We start from the raw sequence: 21522 nt of genomic DNA on the forward strand, positions 1-21522 counted from the left end.
CGTGCAACTCACATGTGTTGGATTGGATATTTTCATTTTCAGTGTTTGTTCAAGCCTGCGCATGCGCTGCTGACCACCTTGTGCCCTGCATCAAAACTGTATCAGGCTGTGTGGGCAAACCGCCCTCAGCTCCTTCTCTCCCATAAAACTCCATAGCAGAGACCTCCAAAGCAAAAGGGAATAAGAGAGTAGTGGAGCACCCACCCATAGAACACACATCTTGAAGATATACTGTTACTGTCCAGTATGAGGGAAACTTTCTTCTTTGAGTAGTGTCCTTACGGATGCGCCACTTCACTTTATGGGTAATTCCCAAGGAATAGCCTCATAAGGAAGGAAGGAACTTTGGAATTGAGTCCAGCACAGAGGAAAGAACATTGCCAATTGTCTCCATCAGATCCAGAGGCATTGACTAAGGCATAGTGCCTGCAGAAAGCATGTACCGAAGATCATGTAGCAGCTCTGCAGATCTCAGATACTGGGATATTTTTAAATAGACCCATAGATGCAGATTGTGACCTCATTGAGTGAGCAGACCCACCAGCAGAGGGTGAAATGCTGGCAACACTGTTACAAGATATAATAATACACCCTAAAATCCATTTTGACAGTCTATGGGCAGAAACAGGGAGGAGGGGTAGCTCAGCGGTTTGAGCATTGGCCTGCTAAACACAGGGTTGTGAGTTCAATCCTTAAGGTGGCCACTTAGGGATCTGGGGCAAAATCAGTACTTGGTCCTGCTAGTGAAGGTAGGGGGCTGGACTCAATGGCCTTTCAGAGTCCCTTCCAGTTCTATGAGATAATAATATATGGAGATATACCTATTATTATATTATTATTATTATTATTATTATTAAACAGTAGAACCTTTAGATTTGTCCACAAACAAAATGAATCATCTAGGACATTTATTACATGATTTAGTCCTAGCTAGATAGAAGGCTAACGCCCTCCTGATATCTAGAGAATGGAGAGATGTCCCCAGGTTGGAAATATGTGGTTTCGGAAAGAAAATGATAGGCAAATGATTTGATTCAGATGAAACTCAGAAGACACTTTAGAATAAAACCTGGAGTAGGGAAGTAAGGAAACTCTGTCCTGGTAGAATACCATGAAACGAGAGTCTGCCATTAAGGCCCCAATCTCTCTGACTCTGCGGGCTGATGTAATAGCCACTAAGAAGGTTGTTTTCATGGACGGATTCAGACAGGACCAAGTTGCCATTAATTCAAAAGGAGCTTTCATGAGACTTTTAAGAACCAAATTAAAGTTCCAAACTGGAGAGTGTTCTTTCACTGGTGGGAAAAGACTACCCAGACATTTCATGAACCCTACAGTTGTAGGGTAAGCAAACAGAGAACCCCTCAATAGTGACATTAAAAGCTATTAGTGCAGCCAAATGAACCTTGAGAGAGCTAAGTGATAGACCTGTTTTCTTTAGTTGCAGCAGGTATTCCAGAACAAGTGGAAGTGAGAAAGAATGAGAACAGCATTCTGGAGTTCACACCAGTAAGTAAACCTTCTGCACTTTTGAAGGTACATATTTCTGGTAGAATCTTTCCTACTATTTAATATCTGTTGTACCTCTGTAGAACAGAGCCACTTTAACCCTGTGAACCAGCAAGGAACCACACCTGGAAGTGGTAAATGCTCAGACTGGGATGGAGCAGATGACAGGCATCATGGGAGAGAAGTTGAGGAGTGACTGGGAGATTTATCACTGGACAAAGACCTAGGTGAAACAGGTAAGGAAACCATGCCTGCCTTTACCACAATGGGGTGATTAGGATAACTCCTTTTTGATTTTGTTCATCATTTTGAGAATCTGAGGCATTGGAGGAAATGCCTTTGTCTAAATGAGGAGGAAGGCATCCCCCAAGGAATTGTGACCTAGACCCCCACTTTCCTTTGAACAGAACAGATGGCAGTTTTTGTTCATTGATATGGCAAAGAGGTCCACTTCTGGAAATTCCCAAGTCTGAAATAGGCCAAGAAACTGGAAATCCAACTCCCATTCATAGTCTTGATTAAAACACCTGCTGAGAGCATCAGCTATGACATTTTACCTTGCTGGGAGATACATTGCTGAAATTCTTATGCGATGTTTTATGCACCAGTTCTATAACCTTATTCTTTCAGTACAGAGGGAATGGGATCTCGATCCGCCCTGCTGATTGATATAGAACATGAAGGCCAAGTTGTCTGTAATAACTTGGATAGACCTAGATCTAATAAGAGGAAGAAAATGAAGGCAGGCATTTCTTACTGCTCTGAGTTCTAACAAGTTGATATGGAGGGTGATCTCTTGAGGTGACAATCTGTCCTGTACTGTTAAAGCATCGAGGTCTGACCCCCATCTTAACAGAGATGCATCTGTGGTTACGGATATTGTTTGTGTCAGTTGGAGGAAGGGGACTTCCACCCACACATCGTGATGGACCTTCACCAGTCTAGGGAGCGTTTGACTTGTTGAGGAATTGACACCTGTTTGCTGAGTGAATTAAGCTCAGCCTCCCCTGGAAACAATAACCCCTTGGTGTTACTGTAGCTGGGGTTTGTCCAACAGTTTTTGCAGGTTCCAGCAGAGCCTTGTTGATGGGGAAGGGCAACTCTGGCTGGTGATGCTGAGTGAAGAATATCTTAATAGTTTGTATTGCGATTCGTTGACCTCCTCAAGAGGTATCTGTAGGGAGTCTGCCCGCCCATTTAACGAGGTCTTGAAACTGCTAAAAATCACTGGCCATAGATGGATGATGAAATATCACCACTTCATCTGGTGAAGGTGATGAGATGACAGTCTCTTGGCCTCTTTGTCCACCCTGGTCTCTTGGTTACCTTGGGTCCTCTAACATTTCCTGCTGTTGCTGGTGAGGAGAAGCTTAAATCTCCTTATCATCCCAATGGGAGATAGCTGGGATCCTGGAACCCCAATATGGCCATTGAGGAACATAAGAGGGAGAGAATGGTATCCTGGGTTGCTCCTACCAGGAGTGAGGAGGCCCCCAGACATCTTCCCTGTCTCTGATGTATATGGGTACATAGGAGAAACTGATGATACTGAAGGGAGGTCTCCATCATCGTCCTCTTCTTCCTGTAACAGGGGAACTCCAAGGGTGGGGGTGGTACCAGGGATATATAAGGGTCCAGAGGTTCTTAGTGCCAAGAGATGCTCAGTACCTGGCAGCAACGGAAACTGTGGTTTAGCAGACAACGATGAGTCCTTTGGACACCTAAAGTCCTGCAGCACCATGTGGAATTCTGGCACCGATGAACCAGTATGCTTGTCCATGCACGATAGTATTGGTGGTTTTCAGCACTTCCCAGGCAGCTCTGATGTAGATGCAGACTTTCACTGTACTAAAGAGCTCGATGAGGGTGCTGGGAGAGGGGTTAAATCCGATAATACAGTTGTCTGTATTTGCTTTGACCATCTCTGCTATACCGTACTGTACAGTACAGTAAGCCATATTTACCTACAGAGCTGCAGGATTTCCTGCCTTGTTGGTACCAGAGGTACAGTACCAAGCCTCGAAGGTGAGGTTTCTTAGGCTGTTGACCTGGTCAGAGAGGTCTTTTCAAGGTAGGTACACCTAAAGAGGGGAATTAGAACTCCTCCTGTTAGGAACTTTAGAGATCTCTGGGGCATGTACAGAGGGTTTTCCTGATCTGCCTCATGGGGAAAAAGGAGCACTTCATCATTAACAGTTGCAGCTTGATTTCCCAGTTCTTCCATGCCCTGGATTTGAGGGCCAAACTTCTGTGGAACATGAGACTCTTCCAGGCACTGGACGCACTTAGAATGTCCATCACTGACTGGGAGAGCCTCTTCACATGTGAGGCAATGTTTAAATCCCAGTGAACCAGGCATGCCCCTCACAGGGGGTGACTTCCCCAGAGGAAATAAAACAATCCTTTTCATAGCCAGTAACTAATTGCTGCTAACTGACATCTAACTACCTCTAACAAACCAGCTAGGTAAACTAAATAAACTAAGTAGAACAAACACAGCAGGCAGTTGAGGCATACACAATGCAGGCATGATAAGCTCCATCTAATGCTGAGACAGCTAAAAAGGAAGGGAAGGCTGTTTGTCCACACAACCTGATATAGCCTCAGTGTGGACCATGAGATTGCCAGCAGCACATGCGTGGGCCAAACAGACACTGCTAATGAAAATGTCCGATCAAAAGGCACATGAGACGCATGTGACATTGTATTCAATATGCTTTATGAAAATATGCTTATGAATGTGAATATGATGTAACTCGAATATGCTTTATGCAAAAGCTCTCTTGTAAGGTATCATTACAAAGCTTATAATCTACTGAGTGTGTTCATCCTACCACGAGGTTAGTTCAATAGGGAAGATGAGGCCCTCTTCTAGCAGTTAACTGATTGAACTAACCTTATTATCTCTAGACTGATTCTTGCCTGTATATTTATACCTGCCCCTGGAAATTTCCACCACATGCATCTGACGAAGTGGGTATTCACTCACGAAAGCTTATGCTCCAAAACATCTGTTAGTCTATAAGGTGCCACAGGACTCTTTGTCGCTTTTTACAGATCCAGATTAACACAGCTACCCCTCTGATATTTGTTCTGTCTGTTATTACTTGAAACCACTTAAACCTATTTTTATACTTAATAAAATCACGTTTGTTTATTAATAAACCCAGAATAAGTGATTAATATCTGGGGGAGCAAACTGCTGTGCATATCTCTATCAGTGTTAAAGAGGGCGAATAATTTATGAATTTACCCTATATAAGCTTTATACAGATTAAAATGGATTTATTTCGGGTTCAGGCTCCCAGAAAGGCTGAACACTGGGTGCTGGGAAAGTCCCTGTTAACTGAGAAGCCCCTGGGCTGAGTGAATCTCAGTTTCAGTGAACTACAGAGAGACATGGCCCAACCTCTGGGTCTGTGCTGGTGCTGACTGGAGTGTCTAACTCAGCCACACAGGAGTGGAGGGGCGCCTGTTCTGGCAGGAGGGTTGTTCTCAGTGGTATCCCAGCTCATCGAGCGACAGTCTCGAGGAGAGTCTCTGTGACTGAACACATCACACACACACACACACACACACACACACACACACACACCTGAAGTGAGCATTGATGGGGACACTACATGAAGAAGAATGATGCATCAGGAGGAACCAATCAAAGATTTGCTTGAAATACTGGACCTAAAGTTTGGACTCTGATGGTCTTCTCAAAGGAAACAGACCTGAAAGGCCTAGGTCTAATACGTAGAATGACATGAATGTTTAAACCCAGGAAAAGATAGCAAGAGCAAACCAGATTAACTAAACTCCAATGGCTGTAAAAGACCACCACTTCCACCTGTAACTAGTCAGTAGACTGTGCCCATTCTATCAGACTGATCTTGCCACAGTTATTTGTGACCTTCATCCATGCTTTACTATTGCAATTCGCTATATCTGGGCATGAAGTCAAACAGCCAAAAAAAATTCAACTGATACAAAATGCAGCAGTTCATCCGCTTAGCAATATAGGTCACAATACATCATCCTGATGTTCCATTCTCTACACTAGCTCCACATCAAATACTGAGTTAAATTCAATGTCTCTTCCCTTATGGTTAAAGTTTTTTATATTATTTGCCTTAGTTATCTGAATAATCATGTATCACTGTGCAGTCATGACCTCCAGCAACAGCCACGCTGGGCCAGAATTATTAAACGGGGGTTGGGGGGGGGGGAGAAGGGCAATCAGTTCAGGAGACAAAATATCATACATTGGAACTCACTCCCACTAATCACTAAAATTTATGGCCTCAAGAGCTAAATACCAAACCCATTTGTTCATTTTAGCTTTTACACAGATCCTATATTTAGTTGTGTTTGAGAAAATAATTAGCTGACAGATTAAAAATCTCTACAAAACAGTGAACTGACTAACATTTACTGTCATTATTTCTGGATCCCCTATATGCCTTATTTCATTTTTAAAAGATCCACACCTACCTTTACCTCTGCAAGTGAAGTGAGTTCTTTGGCACTGTAATAGAGGCTCGGTCTACAGTACAGAGTTAGGTCGATAAAAGGCAGCTTACAGCAATTTATTTCAGTATGCACACTACAGCCTGTCACTGATGTAAGTGCCCTACTACACTGACATAGTAGGTGAGGCGTAGGGCTTATGTCAGTATAGTTAGGGCGATGCAGTGTCTTGCCAATTTCACAGCTGTGCTGGAGCCATGAAATTAACAAGAAAGGCTCCAAGTTTCCCTGCTGTGAACCCTGCATTTGGCTGGAAGTTCAGGCTGTCACCCCAGGGTGGGTGGGGGGGCTCCAGGTGGAGCCTAGTTGCCCCCCAGGCTACCTGCTCCCTGCGGGCTGCTGCTCAGGCTCCCTTCTCCCTGCTGCCTCCTGGGTGCCTGGCTCAGGGCTCCCAGTCTGGCTGCTGCCCAGGCTCCCTACTCCAGCCCAGCTGTCTCCAAGAGGTCAGAGTGCAGCAGCTCTGAACAGAGACAATAGCAGCATGAAATTGACAAGAATGACAGTTTCACTGTTGTTTGTGCTGTGAAATTGAGCTGCAGGGGAGCCCCACATGGCTGTCAGTGCTCCAAAATGCCCCACTTCAGTTGGTGCAAAAACTTCTGGTAAGGACACACTTCACCAGCAGGAAGGTAGTGTGGACACTAACAGCCGACTGAATTACTGCAGTGAATGTAGGTTGCCCTAAATTAAATTGACCTAATTTTGTAGTGTAGACAAGCCCCTAGTTTGTGCTGTACAGGATTGGCAGGTTTGGGACACCGTGCAGGGGATGCATGTGTCATTCATTAAGGATTCCAGGCCTCTTATGGCTCCCTCAATGGTAGCTCTTGGGGCCATTTTGAGATGGAAAGGAGAGGCACTGCATGGAGCCTTGAGTACTACATCCTCTCTGCCAAAACCCATATCAGTGATTCCTTTAATTAGGCTGGAATGGCCTCCTGCAACAGCTCTGCTGTCACTCCATGACCTTGGGCAGGGAGGTTTCTTCTCTCTTTCCCGTATAGATTTCCACAGCAGCCAGCTGAGATTTTAGGCCTGGATAGTAGGAATTGGATATGCTCCATATAAAATGAAGGATATACTCTTAATATTGCCTGGAAGACTTTTTTTTAATTCTTTAAGACTGCACTCCTCAATAGCAAAGCAGACAACTGTTTTTTCTGTTTTAAACACTCAGAGCTCCTGAAAGGATTTCTACATTGAGACTCGCACACTGTTAACAGCAGGCTTCTTTACAGTGTGGTGGAGCTACAGTACATTTGCTCTATAAACAAACATACAGCATCTCCCAAGAAAATTAAAGGCATTAACCCAATTCTGCTGTCAGGATCCTCATGCATGGAACACCCATCCTGGACTGATCTGGAGCCAGGTCTCAACTGGAAGGGCTTTGCCAGTATGGGTATATCGGAATGCTATTCTGGCAAAGCACTTCTAGTGTAGACGCAGCTTTTGCCAGCACAGCTTATTCCAGTCCCCTCAAGTGAAACAAGCTATGCTGGCAAAAGCACAGTCTTGCAGGTATAACTGTCTTCACTAGCAACTTTTGCCAGTACAGCTATGTCTGACCTAAATCACATCTCATCACATCCCTTACAGGACAGCTATACCAGCAAAATATTGTAGGGCAGACCTGACCTGATACAACTTCTTCAAATCTCTCCTAAAGACCCATGCCAAGACACCTACACAAAGTTCACTAATTGACACTGTCTAGACTGAAGGGTATTGGGTATTGTTGATGTGTATTTATATTCAAAGAAGTTTATATTTTTCATTGCATGTTTTATCACTCTCCACCTACTTTTGTAAGTTGCTTTTCTTTCTTAGTGTGAAATCTTCAAGATAGGGAATTTTGTCCGCATAGCCATGTGGAAGTGCATAGTACAAGGTGAGCACTACCACAATACTGTTGTATATTGTTCTCATAGTCACTGGCTGTTGTTATTAAGAAAGAAAAATATATTTAAACATTACAAATCAAATAATTAGGATCAAAATTACATTTAAATAAAAATATACAAATATACTAAATTTTCTTGCAAATACATCTCAAACATTTTAACTCAACAGATTATGCAATTTTATAAGAAAATACAGTCTGATATTTAAAAATTCTAACTTTTTTCATTTATCTAAATGAAAATTATTTAACAAGATAGTAAACTATAAATAGACAAATAATTAGAGGAACAGTTAATGTCTCTTATGCATTCTAGAACTAGTGTTAAGATATTTTTACATTTGATTTTTAAGATTAGAAGCATAAAAGTGCATTATACTGTAACTGTCTAATTCTGCAAACTTTTTTAGCAAATTACACAAACTTTTTTTCAATAAGTTCAGTAAAACAAATCACTAAAAATTCAATATGAAGTTCTCTGATACAAGAGCAGACAGAGAACAAGTCCACTCAACATTATAAATGCAACACTAAATCCAATCTGCAGATTTGAAAAATAAAAAAAACAAAAGAAGAATGTAGTTTATCTACAAAAAATATTGTGTGTGTACAGGGGCATTTATTGGGGAAAAAACAGAACACAAATTACAGAAACATGATAGAAAGCAATGTGGTATATTATCAACTGCAATTATCAAATAATTATTAAAAACAAAGGTAAAGTTCTAAACAGAACTTAAAAAAAAATCAAAAGTGAACACGGAAATATGCAATTTACACACTTTATCCTCCTCTGCCAGTCAAACTGAAATGTCAGCAAGTACATAATTCATCTCTCACCAACTTTTATTCATACTGGTTATGCTGAGACATATTTAAATTAATATAGGATCTGATGTTCCAGGATCACATTTTCAAACCAAAAGCCCAGATGTACAGACCCCAGATATCAAAGAAATGGGTTTTTTACAATATTTAAAATATAGAAAAACAAGTCACAAAATATAACCAGTTGAAGCCAAATAACCCAAAACAGAATAATACTCACCTAAAAAAAAAGAATAAAATAAAATACAATAAAAATTATAAGCACCTCAATAATCCTCAACTAACCTCAGGAAAAGGCAGCGAGTAAGATAGCATTCAGAGCACACAAGTCTAACAAAACTAGGCTCTGGCAGATCAGGATGGCAAGCTAGTTATAGAGTCCCTTGACCTAACATGGAAAATTCACTAAGAGTCTTTTAAATGAGGGTCTTGGTAGCTTAAGCACCTCTCCTGATGGTAACTGTGGTGGTAACACCTAAAAAGAGAGATGGTCCCTCACACAGCCAAGTCCCAAACTATTCAGGGACTTAAAGGTCAAAAACAAAATACCTTTAAAACCACCCTTAGAAACAAACAGGCAGCCAGTGCAGACAGAGGACCAATGTAATAAGCTATCTGCATGAAGTAATGCTTAATATTTTATGTTTTTGTGATTCTTGGCAGTTAAGTGTTTTCTTTAGAACTACAAATAATTAGACAATAGTACAAAAATATTAAATCTGAGATATGCTACCTTACATATAAAAAAAAAAATCAGGCTCTTGAATTAACCTTCTACAGCGTGCATATTAATTAGGGAAAATCTTGAATCCAGAAAAATGTCTATTGCTCTCATCCCAGCTTCCTCTATTTAGTCTCATAAGCAGGCCAAACAAGCTCAAAAACAAAACAGAATCCAGTTATTTATATATCTGTTAAGTAACAAAAATGTTGATGAAAAAATATTCATCTTGTTTATGATGATTAAATGATTAATATGATTAAACAATATTTCATGGTAACCCCTTCTCTCCATAGACTTTCATTGTACAAAGAAGCCAGGGCTTTATTGATGTAGCAGATCATTCTCAATACAACAGACTAATACAGTGCAAAAGCTGGCTATAGACAGCTCTGGCTTAAGAGTCTGATCCAACTTCTATTGAAGCCAAAGGAAAGATTCTCATTACTTCAACAGGAATTGGATTGGGTCCTAAACGTATTTGTGCAATACACAACTTAATACACAGGCTTATATTTAACAAAATGAAAATTTACTTCAGAAAAAAAGTGAGTAGAAATACAAACAAACAATCTTACATTACTATGTGAACTAAATCACAAAAAAGCTTACATGTCAAGATATATTTTAAATGGCACTTATCTAAATAAGACAAATTAACAGAAAATACAGAAAGTACAAAAATACCCTCACTATATAGTCATAATTTCAAGTCTTTAAATGTACAGAAAATACATTAATTTCCTCAGGTGTATATATCTTTTAAAGGGGGAAGGTCTAGATGACTCAATAGGTCTTTTCATATTTAATTCTGATGATCCCATGCTAATATTCAAATATTAAACTGATGCAAACAATAGCAATTTAAAACTGTCAGTGTTAAGAAGCGCTATTCATTTTAATTTCTTTTTAACAGTGGCTTACAAATTATTACAAATTACTCTCTGATCTTGGGATTTGTTGAATAGTTTTCATAAATGAACTAAAAATAAATCAGTATTAAAAGGTAGGGTTGCCAGTTCTTTCATGGTCCCAGAAAACGTAGAGGAAGTTGGCAGGATCAGCTCAGCTCCATTGTGGTCCTGAAAAATATAAAATACCAGTGTCCACTGGATCATTGGGTCCTTGGCACTCTGGAACTATTTATGAAAAAGATTTTGGTGATGACTATAATGGTGCTTAACATGGAGTAAAGGGTCTTGTCAGTAGCCATGATCTTTCCCTGCTGCCCCTTTTTTTAGGTTGCATGCCCTTAAGATACATGGTTATTTATAATAAGGTGTACTAGGTGCTTTCCATAATCATAAGCAGACAAGATCCCAGTCTTCAGGGAGTTATCTAAACAGAAAAATACAGTTGAGGAAAAAGTAATGGGATACAACAAAAAAATAAAACTAAGCAGTGAAGACAGAAATGTCTCGTTTGTTCTACTTTTTATTGATTTTTAAATATCACTTGCACTCTCAATTTCACATCTGTACTATTGATACTTAATTGGAGGAAAGGGAAAGTTTATAGGCCTCTTGAGCTATGCTTTCCTTAGTGTTTTTTTTTATTATTATTTTTGTTTAAAAACCTCTCCCACTATTGCATAACGATTGGTGCAACTCCATCAGTGGTAGCAAGAGTGGAAGCTTAGTGCAATCAAGGCACTAGCTTTTTTACTACTGTGTAGTCTAAATCAGGTCTAGAGAATACCAGAGTAAAAAAACTGACTGCAGTCTGAGACTATAGCAAGAAATAAACCTCTACACTAATACTCCTACCACTGCAATTACTGCTGAAGCGACACCAGTGGCAGGCAACAGTGAGATATTTCCCCTAAGCTTAGAATACACAAGGCCTTGTAAGAGTGGGCTTTAAAAAAATGCCTGATGAAGTAAAGAATGGTGGCATGGTGGACAGTTACAGGAGGAAAAGGATATAGTGAATTAAAAATATAGACAGAGAGAGAGAGAGAGAGAGAGAGAGAGATGCATTTAGTAGTACAAGCTATATTGCAGTCATACCAAAGTGAATTTTCCAACCAATTCTATGTTTAATATATTTTTTCCAGGATGATACAATCATGTTGTTGGTGAGGATTTCTCTAAAGGAGCGGTCTCTATACTACCTTAGCTTTTCTCCAGCCATGTTAGCATTCCAAAAAAGTTGTGGGATAGAATATAAATTATCACAAAAATATAATCAGTAATTCTAAAGAATAAATTCAGGTTAAATACCATGTTATTTTACACCTTTTCAGCTGCTGTCACCAATGCAACAACAAAACTGCTTGATAACAGGTCTTCAGTACAGAGAAGCACATAGGCAAAAATATTTAGAGGTACTGTTTCAAGAAACCTGGTATTTAATAGTAGTTTTCTAACAAACAGTCCCTTCGCCTTTTATTTACAATCTGCAGTTTATGCAATGGTGGTTAACAAGAATTCATCTAAAGCACTGATTGTTAACAGCAAATATTTCATAAAATCAATATACCATAGAGCTTACATTAAGTCCTTCAGCAACTCTGGCTTACTGAAAATATGTCCAGAGCCCAACAGCTTTTTGTATTTCATCTTATTAACATTAGGATCGCATAATTAAAGATGCAAAAGACCTCTTGGATCCATCCCCTTCCAATAAGGCAAAAGGTAGACTGCCAATACAATATGGATCAGACACTTATTTGATATCTTTGTACATGTGATCTTAGATAAAATATAAAAAGATCTTACTTCTCTGTATAATATAGTCTCAACTCAACAAAACAAACAACCCCCCCACACCAGATCTTTACAGAAGAAAAAAAAATTCTACACTAATTTTGTGCCCATATCTCAACATCACAGGCAAACATAATACTAAGCCAACTGAATATACAATAAATATAAATCAGATTGGCTGAAGCCAAATCCAAAACTGTGATCTGGTCCTTGTGCAAGGACTGGAAAGTATCTGGATCTCCCTCTCTAAGGATTTCCCCAGTCCCCATCTGGAACAGCCAGCTCCAATGCAACTGTCCCCATTAGGTAGCTCCTGGCACTGGGGACAGAGAGATGGTGTGACTGGAACACAGTGCATTTTGAAAAATCCCAGCTGGCAGATAGGCCTTTGGGAGCCATCAGCAGCCTGTCTACCATTATGCTCAGAGACACTGGTAACTGCATTAATCACAAACCTGGATGAGATTAATGGGTGTGAACAAACCCTTCAATTAACAGAACTATAAGGATAAATTAACCACAGGCCTCCACCTAAAACAAAAAGAGTATGTGAACCTCCTGGGAGTTTTGGATTGAGAGGATACAGGGGCTTTGCTGAGTACTGTTTGGGGAAGGGGAAGGGTGTAGGTGTGGCTCTCTCTGTGAAGGATTTGAGAACACAGAGCATCAGACAGCTACACGGATAGCCAGCTGAAAGCACAATGTATGACTGTGGAAGAAGCTTGGGGACAGATTTTTAGGTTGGGGTTGCAACTAAAAAGAGTGGTTTTGCTGCTGCGTTTCCTGGTATTTGATTCCTTCCGTGTTCAGAGACACGGGACTTTGTATGTTCTTTGTAAATAAATAAAACTGTAAAGAAATACCAATCACCAATGTCTCCTCCTAACTGGAGTTAAATGGGATAACAATTTATTGCAGCCATTATCCTGCTCTAATGTAAGGTGGGCCAAGGCTGGTTCAGAACAAACTTCAGGTTCAGAGAACCACAATGATCTCTTTTGCAGCACCCACTTTCAGTAGTGACCATCTTTGCCTGTCTTTGGAAAACAAATGAACAAAATACCAGTAAAACGGACTACAAAATACTTTTTCTAATGACTGAAATAGTATCCTTTCAAATAATCTTTATATCACATTTCAGACCAACTCAAACCACCATATTATTACTTAATTTACAAATCTGACAAACACCTATACTTATAATCCTCCGTTTATTAAAAAATCCTTGACATCAAACTTTATATTTAAATTATTTTAATAGTTACGAATATCAGAGCCAAAATACATCTATACTATCGTTCTTCCAAGATTCAAATATATATTTGTATTAAGTTTCACTACTACATGGGAAATACAACATCAATTCTGTCTACCAGATATTTAGTTTACCATATTTTGCATAGCTTCCCTCTTCACAATGCACCCACAGACATTTAGCTTGTAATGATAAAGATATAAATTTCTCAATATGAAAAATGAGTTCCAAAGCTTTCAATTTCTTTCTGCACATCAGTGTTTAGTAATCATCATGGGAATGCCAGCAGGTAGATAACAGAAATGTTAATTAGGGACTGTAAGCTTAATTCACAATACACTGTGCAAACTCCATGTTTACCAACTGCAAACAGATGCTTTAGCAAAGTATAAAATTATTGTGCAAGACCAATTTAAAGTAAAACTTGCGAAAATGGCTCAAATCTGAAAGTAACAAGACATTATCCAATGTATAAAATAATGCCTTATAACACTGTAGATCGTACCATAAAAAGAAAAAGAAAAAAAAAAAGATTGAATTGACAGCCTAATTCATGCAACTGAGGAGAAAAAGGGTATACTTGAGTTAGCCTTTGGTTTGATTTTTTTTTTTTTAAGTTTTTTGTCAGCATTAGATCCTTAAGATTAAACACAATGGGTGAAATCCTTCCCCATATTAAAATCCATGGCAAAATTGACTTCAGTGGGGCCTGGATTTTGAAAATAAAGTACAAATTATTCTTCATGAATGGTGTCATCAAATGCATACTACTTAAACAAAAGGCATATACATCTCAAGGTAAACAGAAGAGAACAGGTTGTTTTTTTTTAATATTATGCACTCTGCAAATAAAAACAGATTAATGTCACATGCACAGATGTATAACTAGTTTTTTAAAAAACGTGTATTATCTAGAAGAGCTATACAGAGTAATCGATGCATAAATTGTTTTTCAACAGTTAGAACGTTTTTCAGACACTTTTGAGGACTGGATTGTTCATTCATTGGATTCATTATTCATTGGATTGATTTAATTCAGTTTCCCTTTAAGCTGTTTTTCACTGTGGCTTAAGCAAAGCATTGCAGTCTTCTGTGTAACTTAAGGTTGCAAGTGAGCCCAGCTGCCTATTGCCCTCTCTTTAAATTCACCCATCACTCACTACTGAGGGCTTTCCCGGTCCCACAGTAACCAGGAGAGAACACAAAAATTTTGTTGCAGCAGCAGCGGAAGTTTAGAGATGTATCCCCAAATTTTCCACGAGACACCCTATTTCCCTTTTAATTAGTCTCTCCTCACTCTCAGTAAGGAAGATTCTTAGTTGATTCAGACATTTTCCCACTACCATCAATATAGTAGAATATAATTTTACTGTTAAAGTAGGATAGCCATTCTATTAATATTTATTTTATTTATTTAGAAAATTCTCTTTAACTTGTATTATGATATATTTTATAGGAATTGTCTGAGAAATCTGAGTTCTCTTATACCAAATTCTAATGTCATCAGTATAGCTAGAACAGTAAAAACCACCAAGTTATCTATGAGTATCTTAAACCACAGAATACAAAGGATATTGTATGAAGAATTGTATGTGGGACTGGTAGAAGCACCTATTACTAAGATTGATGACACACTCATTATAAAACCTGTTTTCAGTGGCTTTCAACTTTGCCAAATTTCAACTGTTTGAGCTGAAATTTTACATGCCACGTGTATCTGCTTCAGATGGCTTTTTTTTTTTTTTTTTTTCAATTTCAGTCAAAATGTTTTAGGCCTGGTCCACACTACGAGTTTAGGTCGACTTTAGCAGCGTTAAATCGAATTAAGCCGGGACACGTTCACAGGACGAAGCCCTTTCTTTCGACTTAAAGGGCCCTTTAAACCGGTTTCTTTACACCACCTCCGACGAGGGAATTAGTGCTAAAATCGGCCTTTGCGGGTCAGAATTGGGGTAGTGTGGACGGAATTCGACGTTCTTGGCCTCCAGGAGGTATCCCACAGTGCTTCATTGCGACCGCTCTGGACAGCACTCTCAACTCAGATGCACTGACCAGGTAGACAGGAAAAGCCCCGCGGAAGTTTGAATTTCATTTCCTGTTTGCCCAGCGTGGAGAGCACAGGTGACCACGCAGAGCTCATCAGCACAGGTAACCGTGATGGAGTCCCAGGATCGCAAAACAGCTCCAGCATAGACCGAATGGGAGGTACGGGATCTGCTCGCCATATGGGGAGATGAATCAGTGCTAGCTGAACTCCGTAGCAGTAAAAGAAATAGTAAAGTATTAGAAAAGGTCTCCAAAGCCATGAAGGACAGAGGCCATAACAGGGACGCACAGCAGTGCCGCGTGAAAATTAAGGAGCTGAAAACGAAAGGTCCGAGGCAGAGCCGCAAACTTGCCGCTTCTACGCGGAGCTGCATGCCATTCTAGGGGGTGCAGCCACCACTACCCCAACCGTGTGCTATGACTCCCTCACCGGAGAAACACACAGAGAAGAGGGTTCGGGGAACGAGGAAGATGAGGATGGAGGTAATGTAGGTAGCTCAGAACAGCAAGGAAGCGGAGAAACCGGTTTCCCCCAAAAGCCAGGATATGTTTGTCACCCTGGACCTGGAACCACTAACCCCCGAACTCACCCAAGACCCTGAGGGCACACAGGGGACCTCTGGTGAGTGTACCTTTGTAAATATTACACATGGTTTAAAAGCAAGCGTGTTTAATGCTTAATTTGCCCTGGCAATCGCGACCAGTACAGCTACTGGAAAAGTCTGTTAACGTGTATGGGGATGGAGCGGAAATCCTCCAGGGACATCTCCCCCGAAAGCTCTCCTTCATGTACTCCCAAAGCCTTTGCAAAAGGTTTCTGGGGAGGGCTGCCTTATCCCGTCCGCCATGGTAGGACACTTCACCACGCCAGGCCAGTAGCACGTAGTCTGGAATCATTGCGTAACAAAGCATTGTAGCGTATGGTCCCGGTGTTTGCTGGCATGCAGACCACATCCATTCCTCATCGCTCTTTGTTATCCTCAGGAGAGTGATATCATTCATGGTCACCTGGTTGAAATGGGGTGATTTTATTAAGGGGACATTCAGAGGTGCCCGTTCCTGCTCTGCTGAACAGAAATGTTCCCCGCTGTTAGCCACGTGGTGGGGGGGAGGGGTGAAGTGATCATCCCAGAGAATTAGGGGAGGGAAGGGGGGTTAGTTGGGTTTGTCCTGCATGTTAACCCGGAAACCGCAGCCCCTCCTTTTTACATTGCAAACCCATTTTAAATGGCCAACCCAATTCATCCTTGATATGGGAAATGAGGGCGCTGCTGTTTGAAACCATTCCCACATGTTAAGAAGGTTAAAAAAGCCAAAAGACTGTGGCTTACCATGGCTGCCTGCAAGCCGAAATCTGTTTCCTGGCACTGCGTGAGTGATCTTTCACATGAAACCGGCAGGCCCTCACTATAAGAGGAAAAGTGCGACCTTGTAACGAAAGAGTGTACCCACTGTTCTCTAAAATGTGTCTTTTTTAACCACCTCTCCCTTCTCCTCCATCAGCTGCAAATGTTTCTCCTTCACAGAGGCTAGTGAACATTAGAAAGAGAAAACGGAGGACGCGGGACGATATGTTCACAGAGCTCCAGATGTCCTCCCACGCTGATAGAGCACAGCAGAATGCGTGGAGGCAGTCAATGTCAGACATCAGGAAAGCACAATATGAACTAGAGGAGAGGTGGCAGGCTGAATCGCGGGATGAACAGAGCAAGTTGTGGGCTGAAGATGATAGGTGGCGTCAGCTTGCAGACAGAAGGCAAGAGTCGATGCTCCGGCTGCTGGAGCATCAAACTGATATGCTCCAGCGTATGGTTGAACTGCAGGAAAGGCAGCAGGAGCAGAGACCGCCGCTACAGCCCCTGTGTAATCAACAACCCTCCTCCACAAGTTCCATAGCCTCCTCACCCAGACGCCCAAGAACATGGTGGGGGGGCCTCCGGCCACCCAGTCACTCCACCCCAGATGATTGCCCGAGCATCAGAAGGCTGGCCTTCAATAAGAGTTAATGTTTTAAAATGCAGTGTGTCCTTTTCCTTCCCTCCTCCCTCACCCATCCCGGGCTACCTTGGCAATTATCCCCCTAGTTGTGTGATGAATTAATAAAGAATGCATGAATGTGAAATAACAATGACTTTATTGCCTCTGCAAGCAGTGCTTGAAGTGGGGAGAGGAGGGTGGGGTGGTTGGTTTACAGGGAAGTAGAGTGAACCGGGTGGGGGAGGGCAGAGGTTTCATCAAGGAGAAACAAACAGAAGTTTCACACCGTAGCCTGGCCAGTCACAAAACTCGTTTTCAAAGCTTCTCTGATGCGCACCGCGCCCTGCTGTGCTCCTCTAACCGCCCTCTAACCTGCGCGTAATCAGCGGCCAGGTGATTTGCCTCAACCTCCCACCCCGCCATAAATGTCTCCCCCTTACTCTCACAGATATTGTGGAGAGCACAGCAAGCAGCAATAACAATAGGGATATTCTTTTCGCTGAAGTCTGAGCGAGTCAGTAAGCTGCGCCAGCACGCTTTTAAATGTCCAAATGCACATTCCACCACCATTCGGCACTTGCTCAGCCTGTAGTTGAACCGGTCCTGACTCCTGTCCAGGCTGCCTGTGTACGGCTTCATGAGCCATGGCATTAAGGGGTAGGCTGGGTCCCCAAGGATCACGATAGGCATTTCAACATCCCCAACGGTTACTTTCTGGTCCGGGAAGAAAGTCCCTTCCTCCAGCTTTCAAAACAGAGCAGAGTGCCTGAAGACGCGGGCATCATGTACCTTTCCCGGCCACCCCACGTTGATGTTGGTGAAACGTCCCTTGTGATCCACCAGGGCTTGCAGCAGCATTGAAAAGTACCCCTTGCGGTTTATGTACTCGGTGGCTTGGTTCTCCGGTGCCAAGATAGGATATGGGTTCCGTCTATGGCCCCACCACAGTTTGGGAATCCCATTTCAGCAAAACCATCCACTATGGCCTGCACGTTGCCCAGAGTCACTACCCTTGATATCACCAGGTCTTTCATTACTCTGGCAACTTGGATCACAGCAGCCCCCACAGTAGATTTGCCCACTCCAAACTGATTCCCGACTCACCGGTAGCTGTCTGGCGTTGCAAGCTTCCACAGGGCTATCGCCACTCACTTCTCAACTGTGAGGGCTGCTCTCATCCTGGTATTCTGGCGCTTCAGGGCAGGGGAAAGCAAGTCACAAAGTTCCATGAAAGTGCCCTTACACATGCGAAAGTTTCGCAGCCACTGGGAATCGTCCCACACCTGCAGCACGATGCGGTCCCACCAGTCTGTGCTTGCTTCCCGTGCCCAGAATCGGCGTTCCACGGCATGAACCTGCCCCAGTAACACCATGATTTCCACACTGCTGGGGCCTGTGCCTTGTGAGAGGTCTATGTCCATGTCAATTTCCTCATCACTCTCGTCGCCGCGCTGCAATCGCCTCCTCGGCTGGTCCGAGTTTCGCTTTGGCATGTCCTGGCTCTGCATATACTCCAGGACAATGCGCGTGGTGTTCATAGGGCTCATAATTGCCGCAGTGATCTGAGCAGGCTCCATGATCCCAGTGCTAGCTATGGCGCCTGGTCTGAAAAAAGGCGCGAAACTAGTATCTGACGGACCAGGGGAAGGAGGGAGGGCCGAGTGGCGACATGGCGTCCAGATACAGGGAATTAAAATCAAGAAAGGTGGCTGTGCATCAGGGAGAAACACAAACAACTGTCACACAGAATGGTCCCCCCAAAGATTAAACTGAAAACCCTGGGTTTAGCAGGCCGTTGATTTCACGGAGGGCGGGGAAGCAAATGAATACAGAACAAATCTATTTTTTACATCTTAAGCTGGCAGCCAACGGTGCAGCATGACTGATAGCCACTGCAGTACGACAACGACGGATATCAATTGTAATATGCCATCTTCTACCAAAAGGCAAGGGGCTGCTGCTGTGTAGCAATGCAGCCCCACATCTGCCAGCCCCACATCTGCCAGCACCCAGATCGCCTGGGCGATTGGCAGAAAATAGCATACTACGACTGATAGCCATCATCATCGAGACAGTTGCATGTCTGCCCAGGTGCCCATGATTGACAGCCACTGCAGTACGATGACAATGGTTACCAGTCATAATATACCATCTTCTACCAAAAGGAAAGGGGCTGGTGCAATGCAGCCCTACGGCTGCCAGCCCCAAGGCTACCAGTCATGCTGCACCGTCTACAGCCAAAAGGCAGTTAGCTGCTGCTGCTGCGTAGCAATGCAGTACCACGTCTGCCGGCACCCAGATGACATATGGTGACGGTGAGCTGATCTGAGCGGTCTCCATGCTTGCCATGGTATGTTGTCTGCACAGGTAACGCAGGTAAAAAGGCGTGAATCTATTGTCTGCCGGTGCTCTGACGGAGGGGGAGGGGCCTGACAACATGTACCCAGAACCCCCCGCGACACTGTTTTGCATCATTCAGGCATTGGGATCTCAACCCAGAATTCCAATGGGCAGCGGAGACTGCTGGAACTGTGGGATAGCTACCCGTAGTGCAATGCTCCGGAAGTCGACGCTAGCCTTGGTACTGTGGACGCGGTCCACCGACTAGAGCACTTAGAGCATTTTATGTGGGGACACACACACTCGGCTGTATACAACCGATTTCTATAAAACCGGCTACTATAAATTCGACCTAATTTCGTAGTGTAGACATACCCTTAGTTATTTCCAAGTATGAGGGTAGGGGAAAATGTGTTGTTTTGCCCATGTTAAAAATACTGGTGAGCTCTTTTTTTTTTTTCCCTTTTTTTTTTAAAAAACAGTTCTTGAACACGCATACCTTGAGTGGGCCAAGAGCCTGAGACAAGGAGTCAAGAAGAGAGGGTGGCATAGATATGTAGCTCTGGAGAGGATGGAGGGAGACAGATTGAATGACAAATTCAGAGAGGAAGATTAGGACTCGGACCAATGAGGCATGGGGATAAGAGACAGACTGGATGAGGAACTGGGACTCACATGTCAAGAAGACTGGGATTATGTGTGGGGAGGGGGAAACATTGGGAGTTGGACAGCGAGCCTGAAGGCTGGGTCAAGAAGCCTGAGAAGTGGAGACTGGGTGGGTTAGGAGAATGGGACTAGAACTAGGAGCCAAGAATAGAGAAAAGACAAGACCGGAACAGTGTCATGTTAGAGGGGAAAAGGAAGAAGGTGGTGTCCACTAAGGCACACTCCTTCCAGAGCCTAAAATGGAACCAAAAATACCACCTTCTCATTATTCCTTTGCTGTCAGCAAATACTTGTGACCCCTGCAGCAAAGTGTGCATCTTATCTACCTCTACTACTGATCCACACAGGGAATGACAACCTACTATTGCTATCAGTTACCCCATAAACTCATGTAGAAGAGGTCTGCAAGGTTGATCTAAAGGTTCCAACCTTGTGGTTATCAATATGACCGAACTATTTTTTTCAGTTTTCTTTTTTAAAAATCTAGAAAATTAAACAAAAAAATCTTAAAAGTACATTATTAAGGTTGCAAAGTCAAGCAATAAAATGTTCAGATATGTCAGAATTAAGGTCCTACAGACAACAGTCTCTTTTACTGGACAACCTTGATTCATCACCAGAGGACAGTCCATCCTGTGCAATAAGGCAGCAGTTATGGGGAAAAAATACTATGTGATCATGTAATTATAGATAATCATAATGCATATACACAAAGAGGCTGTATAAAGGCAGCCTTAATTCTGGAATTTCTTGACTTTGCAACCTTAATAGTGTTCTTTTAACACAGCTTTTTGGTGTGTAATATAAATATATGGTAAAGTTAATGGTATTGTAACAATCTAAATAGCACAACGTAATTTTCAAGAAACTAAAGGAAGGAAAGGGGATAAGGAACTAAATTAGGGAGTAAACATTAAAAACTTGTATGTTATACTAGGAGACTGAACTAAAACATAATGCCACCACTGCGAATAGGAAACATAGGGTAGGGGTGGTCGGAGACTCTCTACTGAGGGGAATGGAGGCGCCCATCTGTCGCCCTGACATTTCA

The 21522-nt window shown here is 42.2% G+C and overlaps 1 protein-coding gene and 1 long non-coding RNA gene across 5 annotated transcripts in view; both read right to left on the reverse strand.

The window, feature by feature from the left end:
- The window catches only part of NOVA1 (NOVA alternative splicing regulator 1), a 224726-nt gene that overhangs the window by 139567 nt on the left and 63637 nt on the right, over positions 1-21522 (reverse strand). The gene's annotated exons all lie outside the window — the stretch shown is intronic.
- The window catches only part of LOC128835934 (uncharacterized), a 59847-nt gene continuing 46617 nt past the window's right edge, over positions 8293-21522 (reverse strand). Inside the window, exon 3 of the long non-coding RNA XR_008444714.1 lies at positions 8293-10561. This is a non-coding gene — a long non-coding RNA (uncharacterized LOC128835934). The remainder of the gene's footprint in view (positions 10562-21522) is intronic.

The sequence above is a fragment of the Malaclemys terrapin genome, chromosome 4 (assembly GCF_027887155.1).
Source record: "Malaclemys terrapin pileata isolate rMalTer1 chromosome 4, rMalTer1.hap1, whole genome shotgun sequence".
Classification (NCBI taxonomy): domain Eukaryota; kingdom Metazoa; phylum Chordata; order Testudines; family Emydidae; genus Malaclemys; species Malaclemys terrapin.